Consider the following 7542-nt stretch of genomic DNA (forward strand, 5'->3'; position numbering starts at 1 on the left):
AATATTAGCGGCGAGATGTTTTGGTGGCGTCCTCCTATGGTTCCCCCTTGTGACGTCATTACCTTGCGAACAACAAGTTCGATGGTGTTTGTAAATAGCATGACGGAAGCCTGAAATCATTTCGCTCTCAAAGCAACACTGCCAACACCGTCGAAATTAAAGTTCTTTCATTCCTCTTATTTCCGTCAATGGTATACCCTTTCCGACGTCATAGTCAGCTTTTGGGCCAATCGTGGAAGGCCGACCACAGCGACGCTTTCGGTCGCGCACGTCGCCAATAGCGACAGAAAGAGAGAAGTGTTGAAAAGAAAGGAACCCTGCTCATTTACATCACGTTCAATTAATCAAGAAAGCTGCCAGCTCGCTCTACTCGTCGTCTTTTTTCTTCTTCTTTTAACACAGTCCGAAGCTAGAAATGGATATTTCTAGAGAGATAATTGGCCACTGGGCCAGCGCACACTAGATCAGAGCATGTGGAGCGAAAGCTCGCGCTGCAGAACTCTGGGACCTTGGTTTCAATCCCACCCACTGCCAGTTCTAATCTGGTTGAGCATCTCACCGGCGTGCGGTCGTGTACCACTACTGCGTGATGCCCGTTAAAGACTCCAGGCGAGCAGTTGTACCTGCTGGCTAAATTTTACGTCTACAGTGGGTAACATTGTAGCCATGTTATGGCGGACTAAGCTCTTGTAGTATAAACCATTAATGAAATTACTTTTGGATGCATCTAGTGGGTATAAACGTTATACAGGTAAAATTATTACAGATCATTACTTTTATCTGTTTTCTTTATTTATGCAATTACCTACATCATCCCCACCAAGACACTATTGTAAGGGGGAAAACACTACAAAGATAAATATAAAGTATGCTTCGAAAACATACCTGGGATTGGGAAAAAATTGCAAAGACATTAGATATGAAAATAAAGACATAACAGAAATGGCGATAATAATTCCTGTAGAAAAGGAACAAAGGACTACCATAAAACTCCAAACAAAGCTAGGTGATTGGTGCGCGACCAAGAATATCCGCCTGGTCCTGGGACTAAACCAGGGACCTCTCCATGTACAGTTGAGCGCTCTACCAGCTGAGCTAACCAGCAGTTACACGTCACAAAAGCAAACCGGTTTTATCAGGTGCCACCAGTCTAACACCAACCAGGGTGAACGGCCTTCTTAATGTAGCGCGAAATCAACAATCAATGTCTAGAGAAAGCCTAGGGTAGCCCCGAAGCTTCATGCATCGACTATTCGCCTAATATGCGATGAGAGATCTGACTGCCCGCAACGAACTCGCAACGGTGCGACGACCCAGGGAGCGCAATGCGACTACGTCCACGGCACACACAAGGCATTGTAACGCCATCACAGGCTGCCACAAAATTGAAGAAGACGCAGGAAGGATTCAGGCCGCCCCAATCACGACGTCCCGTCGTCATAAAAAAAAACGAAATACGGACCAGGAGCTACAGCATCCAAGATGGCCCCAATGGCCAACGCTTTTGAATACGAGCCCGCCGCAATCTTGCCGGAGTACACGCTAAAAGACCTCGCCGCCCCAACTCCTCTGACGTCACGCACCTCAGGAGATAGGGAAACCGAACACACCACTCCTGCGGGGTTCCCTTCTCTCCTCGGTGCCACGGCCTCGCCAACCTCTCGAACTCAGCGCGAGAACCGCTCCATCGCCACACTTTTTGAGAGCACGATGAACGAGGTACCAGTGCCAAGCACAGCCATCGGCCGCGCATCTGGACCCCACATACGGACATCGAACAGTTTTCACTACCTCGGCCAAGACACCTCCGAAGAAGAGCCGACCATCGAGGGAACTGCGCCGATCAGACAGACTTCACCAGGTGAGCGTCAACCATCCAAGCACGCACCTGCCGATTTCCTCGTGCAGGACGGCTTCACGCTAGTAAGCCACCGCCAATCGCAGAGTGCAACCAAAACAAGCAAAAATCAAACGGAGAGGCAGAAAACCGTGCTTTTTCGACCTTCGATGGCAAAAATACAATTCGAACCATCATACAAAAGCAAATTCGGACGAGAAATCACGAGCAGGTTCAACAGAAATGTCATCTCAAACATTCGCCTCAACCCTGCAAAAAAAAAGTATCCTAGCGGTTGACACAACCTACGTCGAAACAAGAGACAAGCTTCAACTAATTACCAAACTGGACGAAATTGAGGTGCTTTTTCCGCCACGCCAGCAAATGCCTCCGTTGGAACGGTGCACCAGATAATCGGCGAACACTCCCTGCAAGTCGTTCGAACCATGCTACAGTCGAGACACACCATCCTGGACATCACCCAGAAAGGACAGGGCACATCGGTCTCGGTTGTTTTTAAGAGCCCAAATGCTCCTTACAACGTAACCTTGGGCTCACAGTGGTACAAAGTTTACCCGAGCAGGGGAGGCGAACCTAAACGCCAAGTGTCCTACATCTACGATCAGCAGTCCACCACAGAAGAACCCCCTTGCTCCGACGTCCTGACAACAGTCGCAGGAGGAAAACAACATACGAACGTGGAGTCCCACCTTTGCAGCGGCGTTCTCCTCCGGCCGACGCGATAAATCCACAGTTGACGCACAACCGAGGCTGCCCACGGACCGCGCCGCGCGCAACGTCAGCGACAGTCCTTAGCGTAAGGACACCACAACAAACCAACGCCGAAGGGGGAGAACCCTTTCTAACGCCAGTTCGCCTAGATTCGGGGAGACAAGGACGCACCGGGGCAACCACCATCCTTGAGCAAAGGACACAATCAGAACTTCAAGCGCAGCAGCCTACACGGAAGTACGACCGCCAAAAGACGAGACGCACGTGGGAAATGCGTGTTGTCACCTTACGAGCGGTCCCAACTGCCAAGAGGAATGACAGGGGGCCGACAGATCGAGCCCTCCGGCTTTCCGGAACCGCGCATCGGTGGAGCAGGCTTCTCGTCTCACCACGACCTACTTTGTGACGACGTGGACATGCGCCGAGCAGACTCAGTTCAACGGACAGCGGAGATCTCGCGGCGTGACGAAGGCACAAGGAAAAGAGCCGCGACGAAAGCAGACATCCGAGGAGAAAAACCAGCCTTCCCTTCAAAGCGGAAAGTGGTCCCTACCCGATCCCCCAAAACGCCTCTCAACAAGCCGACTCTAACTGGTCTTCCCTAGGGGTCAATCCGAGTGAGAGGGACCCAACCTCCCCCACACCGAAGCCCATCTGCTCAGCGCTCCTCTGTCCCCTTCCCTATACCCCCTGCCAACACCACGGAAGGACGCTCCCAACACCACGGAAGGACGCTCATGCTGCTGCGCCTCCTTGCTTCTCCACCATGCCGAGTATGGCTGCAACCTCCGCGCCACCAACGCAATACAAATGCGGTCACCCTGAAAATCAGAGCGAATTGGCGCAGCAAAATTACCACCAACAGTGCAGAGTGATAGAAATGATTATGTATCACCACCTAATTGCACTGGTAAGAGAGCTATTCCAACAGCTCCTGGGGAGCCAGACTTTCGTGGAACGCTACCATGGCGAACACCAGCCAACAATCTATGACGCAACTCGGGACGACCCGTGAAGGGGCAACGTGATTTCTGCAATGGAATTGCAGAACTTCGCCCGCAGGAAGGCAGAATTTCTTTTCCGCTACCTAGAAGGGACAAGACCAATATTGCTGCTTCTACAAGAAGCCCCGGTTCCGAACCTCTCGCTGCCCGGCTACGACACGTATACGGGGCCCACCATCCCGCATCGCCAACGAACGCCGAACGGTCCGGGCGGCAAAGCGCCGCCGCGCACCGTCAATTGCAGGGGCAACGCAGTGGTCCTAGTGGCTGGCCGGGTCCCGCACGACGAGCTCGACTTCCAGCGCTGCTGCACGCAACATCAAGAGGTCATGTGCGTGGCCCGCCAACTCCCCCGATGTGAGGTCGTGGTGGTGTCGATATACGTCCAACCGTCGATCCGCAACAGCCTCACTATTGACTGGTCCTGGGTCGAAGACCTGCGGAAAGGGCACCCCGATACCCTCCTCGTCATCGGGGGTGACTAAAAAAACGCCACACGTGCTGGGGATCGAGGACCGACACATACGACGGTTCGAATTTCGTTTGCGCAATGGAGGATAACCACCTTAGCCTGCTCAACGATCCGGACTTACCAACGCGAGTTGGCCAGCACGCCCGCCAGGACGACACCACGACCAACCTCACATGGACGAACCGGCGGTGGGCCCTCTTCTGGGAACTAAGAACAGACACGTGGGGGAGCGACCACCTGCCCATCTTCATTCGTTTGCGCGGCCACAAGATAACGACGCAGAAACGAACTACGAGCGTCGTCTCCTGGGACGCCTTCCTCGCAGAGCTGGAGCAAACACCCGCCACCACATCAGGCGGTGACCCGGAGGCGCACGAACTGGCCAAACTCCTACGGACAATACACGAAGCCAAGAGGTTGTCTACCCAGCAATTTAAGGTAGCGGAGGACAAGCCGTCGCCGGTCTTGCACCTGGCTATCCTATGGCAACAACGCCTCGACGCGCTACGTGTGTACAGAGAGGACGGACGCCCTGACTACGATGTCGTCTAAACCTTAAAACGGCTGAGGCGCGCGATTACGCAAATACACTCTCTACAGACAGATGGTGCGAACTTTGCTCCAGCTTCAACGGTAACATGAGCGGACCGCGCATATGGCACATCTTTCGCAATTGGCAGGGCAAAACCAAGAGACGCACCGTGGCGCAGACAGCGGCTCTACGCATTGTTAGGTTCCGGAGGGAAGGAGAAAAACGCAGGAACGTCAATCCAGGGTAGGGTTTTAGATGATATAGTTAAAAAGATGAGGGGATGAATGGTATACCTCTCGGCTCAACCAGAACGAGCGTTCCTCTGGTCCCGCGCTCCCCTTTTTATATCCGGTCTGTTGATACACGTCACGGCTCGCGCAGCCTTCGCTCCCGTTAATTGGTAGGGCGGGAGGTGGTAGCGACAGCATTTTGGCTGCAGCCAGTTGTTCAGGATGGCGCGAGTCTTTTAGTGGTAGTTGAAGAAGAAGTCTCGCGCCGTGGCATGCTTGCGGATGGTAAGTGCCCGGATGCTGTGGTCTCCAGGGTAGCTAGGTTCGACATTGTACATGTACCTTTTTTTAGTACACGGAAGTGACGTCATCACGTCTGATTGGTTGGAAACAAAAGTGACGTAATTTCCCTAGAAAAATGTGGGCGGAGTCGTCAAAACTTTGCGGAGTCGGCTACCGGACGTGACAACAAAATGACGTTTCGTTTTGTACCGAGTACGTTTCAAAGGGTACTTGCTCGGAACTAGGCGTCATTGGCAGCATGTTTTCGGCGGCGGGGCGTCGCCGTCTCGTCAATTCGACTTTTTTTTTAATAGAGCTTTTTTTTTTCGCCCGAAAGGCTGTATCGGGAACACCGCGATGCATTCGAGCTCCCGGAGGAGATCTTTCGGAAGCAATACCGCCTGGCCAAGATCGTGGTGCGGTGGTTGTGCGACGAACTTCGCGAGGAACCGGAGGTGAGGAGAGTGCGTACCTCGTAAACGGTCATGACTGTGGAGCTTCAAGTTTTGTGTGCACTGCGCTTCTACGGCACGGGGAGCTTCCAAGGCATGGTGGCGAGCGACGAACACGTAGCGCGGGACCAAAAGACAGTCAGCGTTGCGGTCCGCGCCGTGTCCGTCGCTATCGTGCGTCGTCTCGGGGTCCAGCGTGGCTGGATCCACTTCCCCGAGACGCCAAGCGAGAGGTTCGACGCGGAGAAGGGCTTCAGACTGCTCGGCAGGATACCCGGCGTCATCGGTTGCGTGGACGGGACCATGGTCTCCATCGTCGGCCCGTCCAAGAACGACCCCACCGTCACGAAGGCGGCGTACTGGTGCCGCAAGTACTTCTACGCCCTCAACATGATGGTGGTAAGTACACTCATGTTACGCTGTCAAAACGCGCCCCAAATCTGTAGAAAAAAATACGTATTGCCTATACGGTTTAAGTATGCCGTTTTATGACTGCGGGCTGTGGGGTCTCACGACTGCGCGAGCGTGTGCTCTACGTAGCATGTGAGCCCTGAGACGCTTTTCCCAAAAATATTACTTGTCTGTTAAAGCTTCCGCAAAAAAAAGAAACATTATTTTTGTTTCAAGGTAGTTGCATCCAGGAAGGTGTGTTGACATGCATGTGTCAGACAAAATAACTTAAAAGTTTCTGAAATTGCGACTGGTTTGTGAACCATAAGTACAATCTACTACTTGTGGATTCAGGTAATTACATGTCAATATCTCTCTCACTTTCAGTTGTGTAACGCCGACTGCCGGATAATGTGCATCGACCCACGGTATCCCGGGTCGGTGCACGACTCCTTCGTGTGGCAATTTTCCTGGCTCCGAAACCAACTCGAACAAGGGCAGCTGCCACGCGACGGCCGGTTCCTGCTTGGTGAGCATACTAAATTCAATCCTTACGCACGCGGTGGCTCCCACTGCTTGAAAGCTACAGTACCACACGTACTGTGCTTGTTGTGAGGCATACAGACACGGTTGCTGGAACTCCTTGAAGTGAGACAACACCCAAAGTTTGGCCATTAATCTCTGTTTATGTCCACATAACTCTCACACTCTGCAGGCTACGAAAGCCACACTACACCAATCTCACGACAGTGATAGACTGCGCAAGGCATGCAACCGCAGTGCGAGTCGCTGTCCGATTCGGCCCACTCACTGTTACTGTCTGCCTGTACCCTCTTGCTGGTTCGTTTTTGCATGAAGTTGGAGCTCTTTCGCCGATCCCTGGGGGCTCGCCTGGTCGCTTTGACGGTCGTCAGTTTGTACGGAATGGGATCAATTCCTCCTAGGCCACTTGGGGCTCGCCAAATCTGTCCTCGGGTCGTCTCTGTCCCACACACTGGATTCTTTTCCCTGACCCTTCTTCTTCGGTCTGCCTATATAGCTCCTCCTATTAGACCCTCCGTGTCCCAACAGGACCTGAATCCTTTCCAATCTAACCATCCCCTCTCTTTTCCCCATCTCCAACTCCACCGAGGATTAGGAAAGAGGTTCGTCGAACTGCGCCTTATACCCTTGCTTGCCAAAGACAAGGCCAGCGTGTTCTGCTCTGCCCGTGCCTAAGGCCACGGCCACACTCCCAAAAGCAACAGAGCTTTTATCTCTGTTGCTTTTATCAAGGGCTTAATAATGCACTTGCATACAACACAGCACCCCTAAGGAATCGTGACACATCCCATACAACCCACCAGGAAAACACATAGTTACATGAAATAACAGGGAGTTTGCAGGCAAGCTGGTGCTAATTAATTATAATGTAAACTGATACTGTATTGCAGAAATATTAAAAAATTTTAAAGCACACTTAAGTTACATTATAATTGACATAGTTGCACACAGCTGTTTTTGCTGTTTTCTTGCCTTTCATTTTAAAAAGTAAAGAATGTAATATGTTCCATCCTCTACATGTGCAGGTGACAGCGGCTACCCCTTGGAGCCTTGGCTCATCACCTTTGT

The 7542-nt window shown here is 52.2% G+C and overlaps 1 pseudogene; it reads left to right on the forward strand.

The window, feature by feature from the left end:
• Positions 1 to 3335: 3335 nt before the first annotated feature.
• On the forward strand, positions 3336 to 4824 carry LOC115319016 (annotated as a pseudogene).
• The last annotated feature ends 2718 nt before the right edge of the window (positions 4825 to 7542 follow it).

This window comes from Ixodes scapularis, unplaced genomic scaffold (assembly GCF_016920785.2).
Source record: "Ixodes scapularis isolate PalLabHiFi unplaced genomic scaffold, ASM1692078v2 PGA_scaffold4__175_contigs__length_147842914, whole genome shotgun sequence".
Taxonomy (NCBI): domain Eukaryota; kingdom Metazoa; phylum Arthropoda; class Arachnida; order Ixodida; family Ixodidae; genus Ixodes; species Ixodes scapularis.